Consider the following 21,935-nt stretch of genomic DNA (forward strand, 5'->3'; position numbering starts at 1 on the left):
TTGCAGAATGAAGAATTTTCAGAAAAAGCAGTTTTAAATGATGAGGGCATGGCATGTTGGAGGGTTCACCATAACCCCTGCCCCTCCCCAAAGTGTGGGACTGGAAAGGGCAGAGGAGGGCAGGTCCTGACAGGACTTCAGTGCATATCTAAAGAATATAAATTGCTTGCACAGGTAATGGAGTGTTATGAAAGGTATTCTGATAAGAATATTTACCATTTCAAAACATTACCACGCCTTGTGTACAAAGTAGAGATTGGAAGGGGTCACAGGTGAATGCAGGGTGTCAGTTGTGTATCACACAAGCCAGGAAAGGGACAATGGGATTGAGGATTAGGGTGCTGGTGGTGGAGACAGAGCAAGAGGGCAGATGGGAGAGATGCTTAAGAGGCAAAATCAATAGGATGTGGTGGAGGACGGGGATTGAAGCGTTTGATTTTTGTCTTCTTTTTATTTATGTATTTTTGGCTGTGCTGGGTCTGCATCGCTGTGTGGTCTTTCTCTCTAGTCGCAGAGAGTAGGGACTACTCTAGTTTCAGTACCCGGGCTTCTCCTTGCAGTGGCCTCTCGTTGCAGAGGATGGGCTCTAGTGCACTTGGGCTTCAGAAGCTGTGGCTCCTGGGCTCTAGAGCACTGGCTCAGTAGTTGTGATGCACAGGCTTAGGTGCTCCCGGACATGTGGGATCCTCCTAGACCAGGGATCGAACCTGCGTCTCCTGTGTTGAAGGCAGATTCTTTACCACTGAGCCACCAGGGAAGCCCTGTTTTCTTTATTAGTGGAAGAAGCTTGAAGGTTGATGGGAAGAATACAAGTGAAAGGGAGAAGTTGAAACTTCACAGACGGAAGGGGTAGCTCTAAAGCACCGACTGAGGGACACCTTCTCTATTTCTTTCAGAAATCTTTCGCTAAAACACTCTTCTCAAGTCTGAGGAGGAACTCCCCCTGCGCTTCCTAGAGCTCTGCCTTCTCCTCCAGAGTGTTTTCTGTGGGGCTGAGATCCCCTACATACTTGCTAGGTTGTGAGCACCAGCCATCTGTAAGAGGAGTGTGGTGTCCACTTCCATAGTGTTCACCCCTGTGGTGTTCACCCCTGTGTCACCATCGATCGCCCTGCAGGATGAGTCTCAACTGTTTGGTCTCCAGACTGATTATGCCCTTTAAAAAATGATTAAGGACCCTAAAAAGCTTTAGTTCATGTGGTGGTGGTTGGTTTAGTCCTTAAGTCGTGTCCGACTCTTGTGACCCCATGGACTATAGTCCTCCAGGCTCCTCTGTCCATGGGATTCTCCAGGCAAGAATACTGGAGTGGGTTGCCATTTTCTTCTCCAGGGGATCTCCCCAGCCCAGGAATTGAACCCTGGTCTCCTGCATTGCAGGCAGATTCTTTACCTGCAGAGGACAGGCTCTAGCGCACTTGGGCTTTAGCTACGATTCTTTACCTTTAGCTACGAGGGAATTAGCTCATGTGAGATAGAGCTATTAACCTTCATAGTATTTGAAATGAAAACTGGGAAATATTTTACATATTTACTTATTTATTTGAAAATACCATGGGTGAACTCATTACACATGAACATGAATAACATGTGGTTGGTGAAGAATAACTCTATTTTTACAAAGAGAAAATCAATGAGAAGAGTGGTGCTGTTTTACCATTTTTGCAAACCTCTTTAATACTGGCTTGAAAGAACACAGCTAGATTTGCATATTCAGCCTGTCATGGTACCAGACGTGATGCAACCTTTGGAAAGCTCCAGTGCAACTTGTGAGAGAATGAGAAGGAAGAGGGTAAATAAGACAGTTTTGACCTCAGAACCCTGAAAGGAATCCATGGACTATGCCTTAAGAATCTCTAGCCAAACTGATGAGACAAACATTCAGATTGTTTCATTAACTGGAACTTTCGATCAGTTCCCCAAAACTTCCAACTCTCTGTCATTCTTTCCAACAAAACACATAACTTATGGCAAGATTTACAGAACTCTTCTGAAAAAGAAATTCTCATTTAGCCAATCTGCCTTTATTGTTCAATCCCTCTCTTTAATCAAGTAAGCAACTTGCACCATAATTTTGTTCTGCGTTGAAATTATTCAGTGTGAAATGATTTATGGAAACACAGAAACTCCACCCGAAGATCTGCCCTTTGGTGGCTCCCACAAAGAGCAAAATAAGTTTTCATAAAATATTTTTAATAAGGTTATCATCAAATTTAATTTCAAACAAATTAACTCAATTCACTGGAGAAATGGTTTCCTTATTTTTTTAACTAGAGGAAGTTGTTTAAACCATATTTTTCCAGATGTGTGGAACCATTTCAGCTTAGAGGACTCTGGGCAGGGAGCCTGGTTCCCACCCAGGGGATCACGGTCCGGTTCACATTAACCATCTGTGTCACCTTGACCAAGTCACGTCCCCTCTTTCAGCCTCATTGTTATTTCCTTCTATAAATCTAGGCCAGTGGTTCTCAGATTTACTTTGGTGAAGGAGCAATCAGAAGTCTAGGGATTTTCCTTGAATATCATATACGTTACTGAACATCATAAAATAGTGGCAAATTTAGTTAGGCTGAGTAGAACAGGAACAATTTTAGACTTAGAAAATATGACTGTATTATATGGTCCCTGAAAGGGAAAGTCACTCAGTCGTGTCCAACTCTTTGCAACCCCAAGGACTACAATCCATGGAATTCTCCAGGCCATAATACTGAAGTGAGCAGCCATTCCCTTCTCCAGGGGATCTTCCCAATCCAGGGATTGAACCCAGGTCTCTCACACTGCAGGCAGAGTCTTTACCAGCTGAACCACCAGGAAAGCCCTGGTGGTCCCTGCATCAAGACAAAACGGGGAGCACAGAAGTCCATTAAAAAGAAGAGAAAAAAGAGAAAATGTCACCCAATTAAGCATAGTCTACTATTTGCAAATCACCCTCATAAATATTCACTTGTTCATTCTATCTTATTGTCACCTATTACGTGCAGAGCTGTAGGTTTTTGAGAACAAAATGGGAGGAAAACTTAAACAAAATTTTGCCCGTTAACTGCTTCTGCTAATTGAGAAAAGTTCAACTTTCAACTGTAGCTATAAACCACCCCCAATCTTGCTTGGGAAACAGTGATGGTCAGTGAAAGGAAGGTTCCTATTGGCTTTAAAAAGCCTAACATTCTATGCTTTTTATCATATTTCAACCAACAGCCAGCCTTACCTCACAGAAGTATGGCCTATGAAACCCCAAAGAGCTTTTAGTCAAATCCCTAACTTGCAGATAAAGTTAGGCCCAGAGAGGTGCTGCTGTTGTTGTTGTTGTTGTGTCCGACTCTTTGTGAGCCCCATGACTTGCAGCACAGTAGGCTTCCCAGTCCTTTGCCACCTCCTGGAGTTTGCACAAACTCATGTCCATTGAGTCAGTGCTGCCATCTAGCCATCTTGTCCTCTGTCACCCCTTCTCCTCTTGCCTACAATCTTTTCCAGCATCAGGGGCCTTTCCAATGAGTCAGTTCTTCACATCAGGTGCCCAAAGTATTGGAGCTTCAGCTCATGAGGTTTTCCTAAATTCACCTGGCTTGCTAGTGGCCAGGGCTTAGAACCTGGGTCTCCTGTTTCCTGGGGGACTCAGTGTTTTTGCACTTTGCAAGCTTGCCTGATAATAAATAGCACACACACTCCCAGTGCACATATAGTTAATCCTCTGTTGATGTTCCATCATCACATATAACTTAGCCAACAATTATTTCTTCAGTTGAGAACTTGACGTTAGAGAACCCATCCCTGGCACATAAGATCCTTGCTTGTTTATAAGTTAAGATTTAATTAAAATCCACTTAGTTTTTTTATAAACCAGAAGAAGTGGAAAAATAAATATGCAAAGCAGTGAATTTGATTGTGAATTGATGAGGCCACTGTTTTGTATCTGTCTTTGTTTCGTTATCCATGATGAGTTCCATTCAATCTTGCTCAGTTTGTAAGCTCTAATGAAGTCCGTGGGTTTGTCGCTGACACCAGTGTTAAAGTCTGAATTAGGCTGTTGCGGAGAATGGTGAAACAGCCCAGAAGGAAATGTCTAGCTTTCCCTGGATCACTCAAAGAACCGTAAATGACCTTCTGGGACCAAAAATAAAGGACCCCAAAGGTCTCCTTGTGATGGGGAACACTTGTAATGGTGACAGCAATGATGCCATAGTTACCACTTTGATTAAAAAGCAAAATTAGGGACTTTCCTGGTGGCAGAGTGGACAGGAATCTGCCTGTCAATGCAGGGGACACGGGTTCAATCCCTGGTCTGGGAAGATCCCACATGCCACCGAGCAACTAAGCCCGTGCACCACTTCTAAAGCCCTCAAGCTCTGGAGCCTGCAAGCCGCAACTACTGAGCCTGTGTGCCCAACTACTGAAGCCCACACACCTAGGGCCGGTGCCCTGCAACAAGAAAGCCGCCAAAGTGAGAAGCCAGTGCAGTGCAACCAGAGAGGGGCCCCCTGCTCTCCTCAACTAGAGAAAGCCCGTGCAGAGCAACAAGGACGCAGTGCAGCCGAAAATTTAAAAATAAATTGAAATTAATGAAAGAAGATCTGTCATGGCATCTACTCACAAATCAAAATACGCACCTGGTGATTCAAATTCACTCTTTTGTTCAACTAATAGCCAGGTTGTCACATAATTATCAGTTTGTGGGATCTTAGTTCCCTGACCAGGGGTCGAACCTGCACCCTCAAGAGTGGAAAGCACAGAGTCCTAGCCACTGGATCACCAGGGGATTCCCCAAAATAAATAAATACAAATTAATGAAAGGAGATGTTTCCCTGGTGGGAAGAGGGCTTCCCTGGTGGCTCAGATGGTAAAGAGTCTGCCTGCAGCGTGGGAGACCTGGGTTCCATACCTGGGCTGGGAAGATCCCCCAGAGAAGGAAACAGCAACCCATTCTACTATTCTTGCCTTGAAAATCCCATGGATGGAGGAACCTGGCAGGCTACAGTTTATGGGGTTGCAAAGAGTTGGACACAACTGAGCAACTTCATCTTCCATTCCAGTAAAAAAGATGTGTCCTGGCATCTATCCACAAATCAAAATATTTGGTGATTCAAACTCACTCTTTTGCCCAACTGATAGACAGCTTGTTACATAATTAGAATCTCTAAAAAGTGCAGTTTCGCCTCTAGAATGTGGTTGAAAGCAAGTCTCATTTTTCAGTGTTATTTCATTTCGCTTATTAGGCCTATAATAATTGCTTCTAGGTCACGGTGTTATTTGTGACACGACATCTAGCTGGCTTCTTTCCCACTAATGATAATTCTACCTGTTAGGGCCTGATACAAAGCTTAAAGAAGTTTTCCACCCAATTATTATCTCTCTTGAAAGGATTTTGGAATTATTTATAGAGACTAACACAAAAGATGTGCTCTCTTTTTATTATAACAAGGTTCTTATGTTACAGATGGTTCTGCTGAAGAAAGCTGAGGCTACTTGCCACTAACCAAATCACAGGATCAGGAAGACGGGAGAAATTATATTTTGTAGTGTAATGCTCAACCACATCTGATCTTTCAAAAATTCAGAAAATCTTGCTAAAGACTGTACATTGTCTCTAGAGACTCAACTTTCTGCACAGAGCCATGGCTCAACTGATGTCTGCTGATTCACTCAGAAATTCATCCAGCTGTCCTAACTACTTTCATCATTCAAGGAATGTTTTGTCAGTGGTTTCTTCCCTCCAGCAGCAGATGAGAGCAGCCACTACATTCTCTGCTAAACAGCCCATGGCATTTTCACAGACCACAGTCGTCACCAGGCACATCCTCAGTTTTCCTTTCTCCAAGCAGCCTGTCCCAAAGGTATCCAACAAGGAGAGGCATTTTATTATTATTATTATTATTACTATTTAGAACTCAATTCTTTTTTTAAGTGACAGAGCAATAAAGAATCTCCCAGCCATGATGTGTGGCAGAAACTAACACAATTCTGTAAAGCAAGTATCCTTCAATTAAAAAATGTTTAAAAAAAAAAAAAGAATCTGCCAGCCATTGCAGGAGACACAAGAGATGCAGGTTCGATCCTTAGGTCAGGAAGATCCCTGGAGAAGGAAATGGCAGTATTCTTGCTTGGAGAATCCCATGGACAGAGGAGCCTGGTGGGCTACAGTCCATGGAGTCACAAAGAGTTGGACACGACTGAGCACAAAACAGAACTCAATTCTTTCTTTTTTTTAGGACTCAATTCTTTAGACTGATATTACTCTGTGAAAAGTACAAGTAAATAAAATCATTTGAAACATTCACTAGTCTATCAATTTTATAGTTATTAAGCACTTACTGTCTGTCAGGCATTGGGCTATAGCTGGTAAATCAAGTCTACTGAAAAGGCACGCTTTCTTTTCTAGGATTCATCATATGGTGGGAAAGATAGACGGAGAAAAAAGTAATTACACCACGATGTAGTAAGTATGATACCCTTTGACTGCACCACATAACCTGTGGGATCTTAGATCCTCAACCACGGATTGAACCTGAGCTCTAGGCAGTGAAAGTGCAGAATCCTAATCACTGAACTACCAGGGAATTCCCAATATTTTCTTTTTCATCAGTGGAATCTTCCTCTGCAATCTAAGAAGTGCTTTGAAAATAGTTATGTTTTTGGATTACCCCAGTTATGATGATTTTTAAATTTTAGTCAAAGAGAATTTTGGGATTTTTAAGTAAGGAAAAGAGAAGAATAAATATCATTTAAAACACGGCATGCATATGAAACAGAAACAGACCCAAGGACATAGAGAACAGACTGTAGTTGCCAAGGGGGAGTGGAGTGGAGATGGGATGGAGTGGGAAGTCGGGGTTAGCAAATGTAAGCTATTACATATGGAATGGATAAACAACAAGGTCCTACTGTACAGCACAGAGAGCTACATTCAGTATCCTGTGATAAACCATAATGGAAAAGAATATATATATATTCATTGTATGTGTATGTATGAGTGAAAGTTGCTTAGTTGTGTCTGACTCTTTGTGACCCCATGGGCTATAGCCCACCAGGCTCCTCTGTCCCTGGAATTCTCCAAGCGAGAATACTGGAGTGGCTCGCCATTCCCTTCTCCAGGGGATCTTCCCTCCCCAGGGATGGAACCTGGGTCTCCCGCACTGCAGGCAGGTTCTTTACCATCGGAACCACCAGGGAAGCCCATGTATATGTATAACTGAATCAATCATTGCTGTACAGAAGAAATAACACAACACTGTAAATCAACTACACGTCAATTTCAAAAAAACAGAAAAAAAAATCATATACATTTATTTTAAAGCTAGACACAGACTTCCAAGCACTAGTTTAAAATAAACAGCCTGTGTTTTTCATGTTCTCAACATTTTTACTACACGTCAATTTTTAAAAAACAGAAAAAATCATATATATTAATTTTAAAGCCAGATACAGAGTTGCAAGCACTAGTTTAAAATAAACAGCCTGTGTTTTTTATGTTCTCAACATTTTTCTCTCAATTTCCTATTAACAAATCTGTTTGACTTTGCTAATGAAAAAATAGAATGTTTTTAAATGTTGTTTTCAATTTTGTAGAAACAAGATCAGAATGCAGAATTACTAATCAGATATATATGATAAGGAAAATTCTGCCTCAGACAGAATGCCTTTTCTGTCATTATTATAGTCTTCTGGAAAACAAGATTGTAGATCACATGCACAAAACCCATCTGTTAGTGTTGCTGGCTTCACCTATGGCTTCAGAACTGCTGAGTCACCTTCATGGTTCTGGTTCTTCATCTAGGAGATTAGTTCATTCTCTCAATCTTTATTTATTCTGCCTTTGACCTTGGCTCATGTGGTAGTAAACATTCTTTGAAGTCTAAATAAATATCTGTTTCATAATTTCAAAGGGCAGAGACCTCAACAAGCACGCATTCAGTGTCAAATCACAGTCATGTTCAGTTCAGTTCAGCTCAGTTCAGTCACTCAGTCGTGTCTGACTCTTTGTGACCCCATGAATCGCAGCATGCCAGGCCTCCCTGTCCATCACCAACTCCCAGAGTCTACCCAAATCCATGTCCATCAAGTCGGTGATGCCATCCAGCCATCTCATCCTCTGTTGTCCCCTTCTCCTCCTGCCCCCAGTCACTCCCAGCATCAGGGTCTTTTCCAATGAGTCAGCTCTTCTCATGAGGTGGCCAAAGTATTCAGCATCAGTTCTTCCAATGAATACCCAGGACTGGTCTCCTTTAGGATGGACTGGTTGGATCTCCTTGCAGTCCAAGGGACTCTCAAGAGTCTTCTCCAACATCACAGTTCAAAAGCATCAATTCTTCGGTGCTCAGCTTTCTTCACAGTCCAACTCTCACATCCATTCATGACCACTGGAAAAACCATAGCCTTGACTAGACGGACCTTTGTTGGCAAAGTAATGTCTCTGCTTTTGAATATGCTATCTAGGTTGGTCATAACTTTCCTTTCAAGGAGTAAGCATCTTTTGATTTCATAGCTGCAATCACCATCTGCCACGATTTTGGAGCCCCCCAAAATAAAGTCTGATACTGTTTCCACTATTTCTCCATCTATTTCCCATGAAGTGACAGGACCAGAAGCTGTGATCTTAGTTTTCTGAATGCTGAGCTTTAAGCCAACTTTTTCACTCTCCTCTTTCACTTTCATCAAGAGGCATTTTAGTTCCTTTTTACTTTCAGCCATAAGGGTGGTGTCATCTGCATATCTGAGGTTATTGATATTTCTCCCACCAATCTTGATTGTGTTTCTTCCAGCCCAGCATTTCTCAGAATGTACTCTGCATAGAAGTTAAATAAGCAGGGTGACAATATACAGCCTTGATGTACTCCTTTTCCTATTTGGAACCAGTCTGTTGTTTCAGGTCCAGTTCTAACTGTTGCTTCCTGACCTGCATACAGGTTTCTCAAGAGGCAGGTCAGGTAGTCTGGTATGCTCATCTCTTCCAGAATTTTCCACAGTTTATTGTGATCCACACAGTCAAAGGCTTTGGTATAGTCAATAAAGCAGAAATAGATGTTTTTTCTGGAACTCTCTTGCTTTTTTGATGATCCAGCGGATGTTGGCAACTTGATCTCTGGTTCCTCTGCCTTTTCTAAAACCAGCTTGAACATCTGGAAGTTCACGGTTCATGTATTGCTGAAGCCTGGCTTGGAGAATTTTGAGCATTACTTTACTAGTGTGTGAGATGAGTGCAATTGTGTGGTAGTTTGAGCATTCTTTGGCATTGGCTTTCTTTGGAATTGGAATGAAAACTGATCTTTTCCAGTCCTGTGGCCACTGCTGAGTTTTCCAAATTTGCTGGCATATTGAGTGCAGCACTTTCACAGCATCACCTTTCAGGATTTGAAATAGCTCAACTGGATTTCCATCACCTCCACTAACTTTGCTCATAGTGATGCTTTCTAAGGCCCACTGAGAGTGCCAGGTTGGGACGACGTAGGAGCGGCCAAGAGGAGCTATGCCACGTCTGAGGTCAGGGGCAGCGGCCAAGAGGAGCTACCCTACAGTCATGTTAGAGTAGGTCAAATAAGTCCATGCTCTTCAGAGTGCAGTTTAGCACAAAGGTGGACTAGTGGACTGCTGTCTTCTTTCTAGATGAATCTTTGGTCTGCTGACCTGGGAGACCTGTTCCAAGTTAGCCTATTTGACCTGTAAGATAGAACCTTATTAAAGAAAATTCTACCCCCAAATAAATTCATCAGTCACATCTATTTACATATGTAATCAGATGGTCTTAGCTCCAAGAAGTACTCAAAGAAAACGTTATTTAAAATGAGAGTTGCAGCGTTTACTTCTTTTTAAAGAAACTTGCTTTCTGTCCAATTTCCCAAAATTAAAGCATGAGCTCCCTCTGCTGAGTGAATGAATATATGAGACTGAATCTAAAACTTGTGCCATGCCTGTGACGCCAGTAACTTCTTAGAAACATAAGCAATTATGAAGCACAAAAAATATTTAGCTTTTTAAAATCCATGACTATAATACAGGGTAGAATGGAAAGGTAGAGGAGAGTCATTTACAAGATACAGATTCATTAGTTGAGATTTTTTCCCTATGCCTGACTTCTGCATGACACTTTGTAACCACCATTGATGGGGGCACCAGGAAGTGTATATACACCTACCATATTACCTGGCTTTGATCCTTCATAGCACTGATCATATCTGATTTTATTGTACTTATTTATTCATTGATCTGGTGATGTCTGTCTGTCCCTGCTAAAATGTTGGCTTCCTATTAGAGAAGACCTTGTCTGCGCTCAGCCCCTAGAACAGTGCCAGGCACAGAGTAGGAATATTTGTTTACTGGGTGGATGAAGTAAGGGAGGCAGGGAGTCAGGTCAGCATTTGCTGAAAGTGTCCCCTAGGAATATGATCCCATTAGAGGACAATTCAGTGCCAGTCATGCAGGACTGGACACAAATTAGTAGGAAATGAGAGAAAGAGAAAATCCCTGAAGGCATAGAGAAGTGGGGTAGATTTCAAGCTCAACCTTAAAGATGGGGAGGGTTTGGTTAAGTTAGACAAGGAAACAAGCAGTGTGCTAAGCACTGGGAAGCAATAGTCTTTACAAAATCGCATAGGCCCCACCCTAAGGAAGTCTACAGTCTAAGAGTGAAGACAGATGTAAAACAAATAATCACACAAACTAAAATTTCAGCTGAACAAGTGCTCCAAAGCAGAGGTGCACAATGCTAGAGGAGCAGACAGCAGGATGGTCAGTTTTATAGGGGAGTTAGGGAGGGCTTTTCCCAGCTGAATCGAAGGCTGTGTGCATGCATGCCAAGTTGCTTCAGCCGTATCCAACTCTGTGACCCCATGGACTGTAGCCTACCAGGATCTTCTGTCCATGGGAGTCTCCAAGCAAGGATACTGGAGTGGGTTGCCATGCCCTCCTCCAGGGGATCTTTCCAACCCAGGGATTGAACCTGCTTCTCTCCTATATTGGCGAATGGGTTCTTTACCACTAGCACCACCTGGGAAGCCCAATCAAAGGCTAAGTGGGGATAATCAGGTAATGAAGATGTGCTGTGTTTGCTAAGTTGCTTCAGTCATGTCCTACTCTTTGCGACCCCATGGACGGTAGCCCACCAGGCTATTTTCTCCATGGGATTCTCCAGACAAGAATACTGGAGTGGGTTGTTGTTTCCTTCTTCAGAGTATCTTTCTGATTCAGGGATCTAACGTGCATCTTCTGCACTGGCAGGCGATTCCTTACCACTGGTACCACCTAGTGCCACACATTTCAGGGGGTGGAGATGGAAAACAGTGCCACTGCAGGACCATGAGGGAAGAAGCTAGAGATGGACACAGCACTAGGAGGAAGGGCCCGCTTTGTCCAGAGAGAAGGAAGGGCTCTAATGGCTTCCATAGTTTTTCAAGGATTCTAAGCTATTTTGACTTTCTTTTTCTTATTTTGTTTACAAGAGGGTCCAAAACAAGGGGGCTTCCCAGGTGGCTCAGTGGTAAAGAATCCGATGCCAACGCGGGAGACAGAAGCGATGGGGGTTCCATCCCTGGGTCTGGAAGATCCCCTGTTGGAAGAAATGGCAACCTACTCCTGTGTTCTTGCCTGGAAAATCCCACGGATAGAGGAGTCTGGCGGGTTACAGTCCGTGGAGTTGCAAAGAATTGGACACAACTGAGCACACACACACATCACAAGTATGTGTTACTTTAATTTTTTTTAAAAAAAGGGTACATTTATGAAAGAAAATGTCACCGTATGCCCACTGGAGCCTTCTTTTGCAACTTGCCTTCTTCCTCTCCAGGCCGACAGCAGCTGATGAAGAGATCTTGCTGTCAGGCAGGAGAGCCTGGCAGGGACCACCACACAGTTCCCGGCGTGGGAGGTCGGGGGCAGGGGGTTGAGATGCAGGCGCGATCCACTTGAGAGCCTGGACTGCACGGGAGATAATGGCTCTGTGCTCTCTTGGCCTCCCTTTCGAATGTGGGTACCTTAGTGAGGAAAGGTTTTTTCATTCAGTATTGCTGCTGTTTCCCACTACATCCATCTGCGCTTTCCACGTGGCCAGGCTTCTTAATTTCTGATCTTTGTGGCATAAGTCACTTAAATGACCAGGTTTTAAAGGGGGAGGGGGGCATGATCTTCATGGTCCCCCCATGCAGGCCCCAAATCTTCATCTGCCATTGTCTCGGGCGGGGGGCGGGGGGGGGGAGTCTATCCTGTTCTGAAAGTCAATATCAACAGTCCCCAAAGGGGATTGGGAAGATCCCCTGGAGGAGGGCATGGCAACCCACTCCAGTACTTTTGCCTGGAGAATCCCCAGGGACAGAGGAGCCTGGTGGGCTGCAGTCCATGGGGTAGCAAAGAGTCAGACACTAGTGAGTGACTAAGCACACAGAGAGGGTCTCTCACTTGCTGCCTTAAAAGGACAACTAGTGGGATTATTGAGATCTGGTAATAAATATCAATGAGAATGACATAATTCATTCAACTTCTTAGGGTAATTCTATACTATAGCAACTACAGTATATCATATATAGCTATAAAATATTAACTATGAAATATAATCTACATGTGAATAACCTACTGCAGAATTACCCTTGTTACCCCTCCATGCCTCTGTATGAAAGAATTGTTGGGTTGTGTCTGCAGCCCACTCTAAACCTTCCTCTTTGAATGCTGGGGCTTTGCATTCCTGTAGGCTCCCTCTGGAGCCTGTTCTGTTCACATTCTACCTGCCTGAGTTAGACTGTCTGTCTGTGAAGGCCTTTAACTGCTGATGGTAATCTCAGTCTATCTGCAATCCACTGTTTAAAGTGAAGTCCTCAAAGATGGAATCCTCACCCCTGGCCTTCCTTGGGGGGCAGCTCCCCCAGAAGGAAAGTTGTGACTGTGTGTTGCTCACAGGCCATGTTTTTCCACCCAAGTTCATATCTGACACCCTTGGTCGTTATCAGCTCTGTGCTGCCTGGATCTGCACTGCAGCCGCAGGGAGGGTTCATAGTGCCTTGTTGGGAAAAGTTTTACTATAGTGGAATCCCCAGAAAAGGCTTCATGAGGATCACAAGACATCTTACCTGGTGTCAAGAGCCTTGTTGTTGTTGTTCAGTCGCTAAGTTGCATCTGACTCTTTGCAAAGACATGGACTGCAGCGTGCCAGGCTCCTCTGTCCTCCACTATCTCCCTCAGTGTGCTCAGATCTATGTCCATTGAGTCAGCGATGCTCTCTAACCATCTCATTCTCTGCCTTCTTTCTCCTTTTGTCTTTACTCTTTCTCATCACCAGGGTCCTTTCCAATGAGTCATCTCTTCACAACAGGTGGCCAAAGTATTAGGAGCTTCAGGTTCAGCATCAGTCCTTCCAGTGAATATTCAGGGTTTTTATTTATTTATTTATTTATTAGGATGAGCCATTTTGATCTTGTAGTCCAAGGGATTCTCAAGAGTCTTCTCCAGCACCGCAATTCGAAAGCATTCTTGCTGGGAGCCAACGTGAGGAATTCCACCCGTGACAAGGTCATGTGGCAAGAGCTCTGATGGCAAGGCTAATCAGACCTCAGGTTTTCCCCCTGGAATTTCCTGAGCATCCACCCCCCAAAAAATAAGAATCTGCCTGCTTTTCCACTCTTCTGATATTCTCTGGAAAAAAGTCAATTCAGGGCTTTAGTCTTCTGCATTTGAAAGAGTGTTTCAATCCAAAATCCCCTCTGATGGCTTTCTAGCCTGCCTGCAGGACTCGTACAGCTGCGCATGTGATTGTTTGAGGCCTCCTGACCGCTGGAGGCACAGGAAGCTTAAAACATCCTAGGAATGTAGGGGCTTCCGAAGAGTCAAAATCATTAGAATAGGACTGATTAAAGGTTTCATTTGTTGAGCCAATACTTGCCCCCAAATTTTCATATCCTTTTTTTTTAGATATAGTTGGTATATAGAAAAACAAGTAGTAGACCTGGTATTAGCAACATTAGATCTTTGAGTTAAGTACCTTCTTTGTTATAACCCACTGCGCCTTTGTTCTATAGAGATGTAACTTTAGCGCTTTAAGGAGATGCAGATTAAAGAAAAACACTTCAGGGGAAACGAAATTAACATTCATTAAGGAAGAGAGCCAAAAAGTGTTAACAAGCCTCTTGGCCAGAAGATAATGTAAATCACCTGAGACCTTTTGTATACAAAAAGATATACAGAAAGAGTCTGGGCTGCTAACGCTACATAATTTTGTATTACCCATTGATCTCGCTGTATAATCAAAAGTATAAAAGACCTTGAAGAACAATAGGAGAGCCAGTCGCTGGACTGGTTTCGCCCGTGTCTCCTCTTTACTCTAATTTCAGGCTGAATTCCCATCTGGGGCGTGGAAGCTCACTGTGTCTACTTACTTATCCCGGCCTTTAAGATCCGTGAGAGAGAGCCCAAGGCGGGGCACTTTCCGATCTTCAAACGGCGCCGGCGGCCTAACGTAGATGGTGCAAGATCCTTGTCTGGAAATTTATTGGCTTTCCACGTAACCCAAGTTAATCAGCCTCTTCTCTCCACTTAATCTTCCTACTACACTATTTCTTCCTAATCCAATCTTATATTATTAATAAATAAGTTTTCCTCGCCGACTCCGTCCACCCTTCGAATTCCCTGGATCCACCAGGGCTGGACCCCGGCACATTCTTCAGTGCTCAGCCTTCTTTACAGTCCAACTTTCACATCTGTACTTGACTACCGGAAAACCATAGCTTTGACAGTATGGACCTTTGTCAACAAAGTGATGTCTGCTTTTTAATACACTGTCTAGGTTTGTCATAGCTTTCCTTACAAGGAGCATCTATCTTTTAATTTCATGACTGCAGTAACTGTCTGCAGTGATTTTGGAGCCCAAGAAAATAAAATCTGTCACTGCTTTCACTTTTCCCCCACCTGTTTGCCATGAAGCGATGGACTAGATGCCATGAACTTAGTTTGTTTAATGTTAATTTCAAGCCAGCTTTGTCACTCTCCTCTTTCACCCTCATCAAGAGGCTCTTTCATTCCTCTTCACTTTCTGCCATTAAAATGATATCATCTGCCTATCTGAGGTTGTCAATACTTCTCCTGGCAATCTTTATTCCACCTTGAGATTCATCCAGCCTGGCATTTCACATGAGGTACTCTGCATGTCAGTTAAGTAAGCAGGGTGACAATATATAGACTTGACATACTCCTTTCCCAATGTTGAACCAGTCAGTTGTTCCATGTCCAGTTCTAACTGTTGCTTCTTGGCCCACATCAGGTTTCTCAGGAGACAGGTTAGGTGGTCTGGTACTCCTGTCTCTTGAAGAATTTTCCACATTTTGTTGTGATCCACACAGTCAAAGGCTTTAGTGTAGTCATCAAAGCAGATGTTTTTCTGAAACTCCCCTGGTTTCTCGATGATCCAGTGGATGTTGGCAATTTGATCTCTGGTTCCTCTGCCTCTTTGAAACCCAGCTTGTACATCTGGAATTTCTTGGGTCACTTACTGCTGAAGTCTAGCTTAAAGGATTTTGAGCATTACTTTGCTAGCTGTGAAATGAGCACTATTGTGTAGTAGTCTGAACATTCTTTGGTATTGCCCTTCCTTAAGATTGGAATGAAAAATGACCTCTTCCAGTCCTGTGGCCACTGCTGAGTTTTCCAGATGCCTATTGAATATAAAATACCTAGTTTTATACCAACTTTGTCAGGTAAATTAATTGGAAAAGAAAGTTCCCACAGAACCAGCCTGTGATGAAACTGAAGGCAAAGCATAGCACATATTGTTATAAACTACACAAGAAAAATTGGTCTCTTTTCACTTGACTTTTAACCAAAAAATGTTTTAGCCAATCTTATCCATCAAGCTGGCTTTTGAATGTCTTTAACCTCTTAACATAGATCAAACCCCCTTTGAAGGATAAAAATTTATTGCCACAAAAGCCACAGGTTTTGAAAGAACATCCCCCGCCAAAGTCTCCCCAAATGTCTTGAGGAGGACAGCACTGTTGAGATAAATGTGTGGTCTCTGCATGGAGACTACTTCAGGGAGCATAACATTTAGTAGCCCTTCTGTGGTTCAGGATTTGGGCTGAAAATAATCACTTGCCTTTATAACTGTCTTTCTCTGATTGATGCTGTTTATCCTCATTATTTGTATTTCCTTTGTTCTCATCACTGCTCTCATAAGTAACACACCTGTGTTTACCACTGACCCTCTTGAGATATTTCAACTCTTCCAGCTCACCCACATGCTCTCACCCTCAAAGTTCCATCTGTCTGCCAGGGTTGCATTGCCTCAGTGACTCAGACTGTTCTGCCTGCTAACTCAGCTCCTGAGCCTCAGCAGAGTGCTTCCCAGAAACTGGCTGAGTCCTGCCCTGTTAGCCCAGGTGGAAGGCTGCTTCTGCAAGGCAGGGTCCCAAGATACCTCTGGTGGCAACTGCATCAGTGGAGAGCCAGCATGCTGTGTGTGGTCATTTTCAACTCCATTTTCACTTTAGAATGCCTTTTTATCCTAAGATTACTACTGAGTAATAAGGTGTAAAGCTGTTTCAGTAGTAGACTCCTCTGTCCATGGGATTCTCCAGGCAAAAATACTGAAGTGGGTTGCCATTTCCTTCTCCAGGGGATCTTCCCAACCCAGGGATGGAACCTGGGTCTCTTGGATTGCAGGCAGATTCTTTACCGTCTGAGCCACCAGGGAAGGCCTTTCAATAGTTTACGGTGCCTTTAAATGAATGCTTCTCCCTCAACTCCACCATGGAAGGAACACAGCAAATTCCCTTAAATGATCATTTTCTTGCTGGAGCAATACATGCAAGCCTTAAGCCAGGTCGAATCTAGTTCTGTTTTCAGTCCTGTCTTTTACAAGGTGGGAGATTATTAAGTTTATGATATCCATTTTCATCTGTTTTGGTTGCTTTATCTTGAATAGGATTCAACATAATAAAAGTAGTGTTTGCAGTAGATACTTTATACATATTTAGGTGCAAACAATAACAGATTAGATCTACATCATTCGAGAGTTCCGGATCATTGCACTATTTTCTTATACGTCTTCTTTCAAAGTTCCAAAAATGTGGGAGTCTTAGCATCACAAATCACGTTATTGAAAGAGACTAATAAACCTATGATATGGATGAAGAGAGTTAAGGTCCAAAGAAGTGTAATTATTTCAACAAGTTCTCATAGTGAATGGGTGGCAAAGCCAAGACTAAAACTCTCAAATAATAAAACTACTGAAACCGAGTAGCATATCCTTAAATGTTTGAAATACAATGTTTGGGGTTAGCAGAAGCCCACCAACAGAGGGCAGCAGAGACCCTCTCTCCCACCTCTGTGTATTTCATGTTCTGGTGGAGAAGGAAATGACAGCCCACTCCAGCGTTCTTGCCTGGAGAATCCCAGGGACGGGGGAGCCTGGTGGGCTGCCATCTATGGGGTCGCACAGAGTCGGACACGACTGAAGCAACTTAGCAGCAGCAGCAGCAGCAGCAGTTTGAGAAAAGTGGCTTCTGTGATTTCTGTGGTGACAGAACCAAAGCAGCAGATATGTTGTCAGGGCCTGCCTTAGTGACAATGAGGAATCAGGTGGTGGCTGGCCAGATGCTGTCTCCCAGTCAGAATGCGTTCTACCCATCAGAGCCCAGTGGATGACAGCACCTCAGTTCCTAGGTTGTTGTTGAGGGGGGCGGCTATCTAAGCAGGAAGACAGCATTTAAAGCCCTGGTGCTTGAATCTGGAGTTTTTCACTAAGAATTTTTTTCAATAGTCAATAAATTAGAGCAAAGGAGAGCAATGAAACTAAGAAACTGCCCGAAATTCTTATTTGCATTTTCTAAGCAAATACCGGGGCTTCCCTGGTGGTTCTCACAGTAAAGAATCTGCCTGCAGTGCAGGAGACCTGGGTTCGATCCCTTGGTCAGGAAGATCCTCTAGAGTAGGAAATGGCAACCCATTCCACTATTCTTGCCTGGAGAATTCGGTGGACAGAGGAGCCTGGTGGGCTATAGTCCATGGGGTCACAAAGAGTCAGATACCACTGAGAGACTAACGCTTTCAAGCAAATACCAGCAACTAGAGCTTTATCAGCTGCATGATTTTGGGGGTTGGAACGAGGTGAGAATGGGAGGGGAAGATAAAAGATAAATTCAGAGGGTAGATGTAAAGGACTAGGCTGAATCAGCTCCCTTCCCAGCTTCCAGGGTCTCCACCAGCTCCTCCTCCAGTCAGCTGCCTCCAGTTCTTTCCCATGCTGGCTGCCTTTCCTCCTCGTGTCCTCTCTGCCCTCCCCTGGGCCTCACATTTCAGACCTTCACGTGCTTCCCAGTCCCTCACTCAGGACTCAGACTCCAGCTTCCATCAGTGAAGTAGGTGGGTGAGGGGACTGGAAGGTAGGGGGACTGTACATGTGCCTATTCAGACACTTGTCCTCAGCTCCCACTAAAGAAGTTAGTCCTACAACCAACTCAGCTGACAGTGGAGACAGATTTTATTAACCTACCTGTACTTACTCAGCAACACAGATTAGTTTTCTGGGAGCATTTTTGTTTATCTCAGTGCCTGTACACATGGCACTTCAAGTCACATTCAACTCTTTTGAGACCCCATGAACTGTAGCCCACCAGGCTCCTCTGTCCTTGGAATTTCCCATGGCAAGAATACTGGAGTGGGTTGCCGTTTCTTTCTCCAGGGGATCTTCCTGACCCAGGGATCGAACCCACCTCTCCTGCATTGCAGATGGATTCTTTCACCACTCAGCCACCCGGAAAGCCCCTTTAGGGGCATAATAATACCTTTTCTTATCCATCTCCTGGAGTCAGAAGCTGCTGTGTCAGTGGCTTAGACTGTAAAGAACCTGCCTGCAGTGCAGGTGACCCAGGTTCAATCCCTGGGTCAGGAAGATCCCCTGAAGGAAATGGCAACCCTCTCCAGTATTCTTGCCTGGAGAATTCCATGGACAGAGAAGCCTGGTGGGCTACAGTCCATGGGGTTGCAAAGAGTCGGACACAATTGAGCAACTAACAGTTTCACTTTCGGATGCAAAACCACTTTAAAAATCCTCAGGGAGGTAGGCCCTTCCCTGGGTATAGGACCAGGAAAACTATGGACTGAAAAATCAACTTAGAATGTATGTGTCTGCATATGCACATACATTTTGTGCTTTCTTTTTATAAAAGTAAGATGTGTCCTTTCACATTTGACAAATATGAAAGGACATAAGGAAGAATACTGAAATCTCCTGTAAACCTACCACCTATATACAGCCACGGTCAAAGTATTTTGAAAATATTAAAAACTTAATTCCCTTACAAATCTAAACTAAGCACACAGGAAAAATGTATTTAACTCGTTACTGAGGCAACCAGCAACATGATAAAACTGAATGAAAGTGAATTTGAGAGACCATGTATACAGGCACTGAGATAACAAGGAAGGAAGACGGCTAGATACAGTTGGTTCATATCTTGCAGAGAATAAAATCGTAATCTTTAAGAGCAGATATAACTCGATTAGCTTCTGGGGAAAAATCCATGTGTTGTCATGTAACTTCACAGAGTTCAGGCTCTAATCAGTAGTAAATACAGTTGTTCCGCTTATCTGCAGTTTCACTTTTCCAGTTACCCCTGCTCAACCGCACTAGGAAAATATTACATGGAAGTTTCCAGAAATAAGCAGTTTGTAAGTTTTAAAATGCACCAATTTGAGGAGCATGATGAAATATCTTGGAGTCCCACTCCATTCTGGCAGGGACAGGAATTATCCCTCAGCTCAGCATTTCCTTAGTTACTTACTAGCTTTATCATAAGTATTGGAAGAAAACAATATGCTATTATTCAGTACTATCTACAGTTTCAGGCAACCACTGGGGTATCTTGGAACATATTCCCTTCAGATGAGAGGGAACGACTATATTAACTTAAACAAGGGAATGTTTCCCTAGAGAATCAGATAATCATTGGGCAAGTCTGCAGGGAACAAAGTGTAAGGAAGGCTAGGAAGTGCTTGCAAACAAGACTCTCAACCAGGGCTGAACATTCTTGCAAACGGGATGGACATGGAAAGGACATACAGTCCTGCTTTTTTCCAAGTTTTGCATAGTTATTCTTAATACATCATTATGATTTTAATAATTTCCTCTAGTTTTAAGAGTTTTTAGAGTATATATAAATATGTGAATAAATAAAACATATTTTTTCCAAGCAATGATGTTGTGTATATAATCATACCTGTTTCTTATTCTCACTTTACAGTGCATCGTGAACATTTTTCCACGTCACTAAATATTTTTCAAAAACAATTTTAATGACTATGTTTTTTTATTCAGATATGCTGCAATTTATATAACCAATCCCTTACTGTTGAGAAGAAGTAGTATTTTAACGAATATTCTAGTACACAAATCCTTGCATTCATTCCCAGTTATGTCCAGTTCCAATTAGTTCCTAGAAGTGGAGTTTCTGTCCACTTTTTAGGTCCTTATTGTCTTCAGAAAGATTATTTCCACTTACGCTTTCAGCAACTGAGTATGATTACATTTATTTCATCACCCCTTACCAAATTGGGGATATATATATATATATATATATATAATTTTGTTACCTCCCACAGGATATAATACAACACAGATCATTCATCAGGCCTGAAAAAAAAAAAACAAGAGAACAGGAAGCATGGAGGAGGCACTTCAGTCATTGATCAAGTCATTGAAGATCAATTCTTAAGTCCCTCCTCATCATGAAAGTTTTGAAGATACTGATGCTATTTTAATTGATGATGCCACTTCTATAGAGCTTGGGTACAATCAACATCTTAGTTCTCATGGAAGTAAAGATATGGGCCACCCAGAACATCAGACTTAGAGAAAAAGTGTGAGGTTTTATGAAGGACCTTGAGTCCTTGGTCAAAAATACTACTAGTTCCATAGACCATGGTAGACATTTGAGAGTCTGAATAGGAAGGTGATAGGATCAAAATTTCCATTTAGTGAACCGGGCAGTGCAGTTTGGATTAAGTGTCTACTAGAAACAAGGTCAAAGGTCCTTACAATATGCCAAGTGAGAGATGGTGGCTGGTACCTTGGAGCAGAGAGGAGAATACAGGTACAAGTCACTGACGAAGAGTAAACAAGAATCAAAGAAAACCTTGAAATTAGAGGTTGGCAAGACATGAGGGTTCAAGGGGCCAGTAAGGTATTTGGGGTACTGTCCCCCCAAATTAGAAGTCAGTTAGAAGGAAATTCTGGTGCTTTTGTTATTGAAAGGTGTGGGGTCTTGGTGCTCCACACTCAAAAGCCAATAAATATGCCAAGTTCATGGAGAGGAAAGTTTGCTTTATTTCAGATGTTGGCAACTAGTGGGGTGGGGACTATATGCAGAAACAGCACAGTCATCTCTGAAAGTCATCTTCAAAGTGGTCATCAGTGGTCTGACCAGCGTCATCTTGGTTGTTTTAGGTACAGTTAATCTTCAGTTCCAGGACCCGTTTGTTTCCATTTCTTTGAGGCCAATTCTTGGAATTGCAGCAGCTTATGTCATGGATATAGTCTGGTCATCACGTAGTTAACTTCTCCACCTGGTGTTTTAGGATCTGTAAGAGAGCTCACAGGATATGGCTCAGAATATTATCTATAGCCCTTGAGAAATAAAGGTCCTTGACTATGCTTAATGAGTGTGTTGATATTATTTGGTCTCCTTTATTTGGATTATTTTCCTTTTTTTATGCATTTCTCATTTCTCTGATTAAACTTATTTTTCAGCTAAAGTTTTCCACAGACAAAAAGCAGGCAAAGGACATGGGGGGAGTGGGGGCGAGGACCATAGCGTCCTGCTCTGTTTCACTCTGAGAAATGCTAAGGGTGGAGATGTGGTTTTGGGAGAAGCCACGTGAGTGAATGATGTCACCAAAGGAGAGACTAATATCTGAAAACCAATTTTTAAAACATATATCTCACCTCCCTCAGAAACTTTCAAGTAAAAAGACAAATA

At 42.9% G+C, this 21,935-nt stretch overlaps 1 long non-coding RNA gene across 1 annotated transcript; it reads left to right on the forward strand.

The window, feature by feature from the left end:
• The first annotated feature begins 328 nt into the window (after positions 1 to 328).
• On the forward strand, positions 329 to 21,595 carry LOC138434098 (uncharacterized). The gene is made up of 3 exons (XR_011254646.1): positions 329 to 390; positions 6,371 to 6,427; positions 21,404 to 21,595. It is a non-coding gene; the product is annotated as an uncharacterized lncRNA (long non-coding RNA).
• The last annotated feature ends 340 nt before the right edge of the window (positions 21,596 to 21,935 follow it).

Source organism: Ovis canadensis, chromosome 2, assembly GCF_042477335.2.
Source record: "Ovis canadensis isolate MfBH-ARS-UI-01 breed Bighorn chromosome 2, ARS-UI_OviCan_v2, whole genome shotgun sequence".
NCBI lineage: Eukaryota > Metazoa > Chordata > Mammalia > Artiodactyla > Bovidae > Ovis > Ovis canadensis.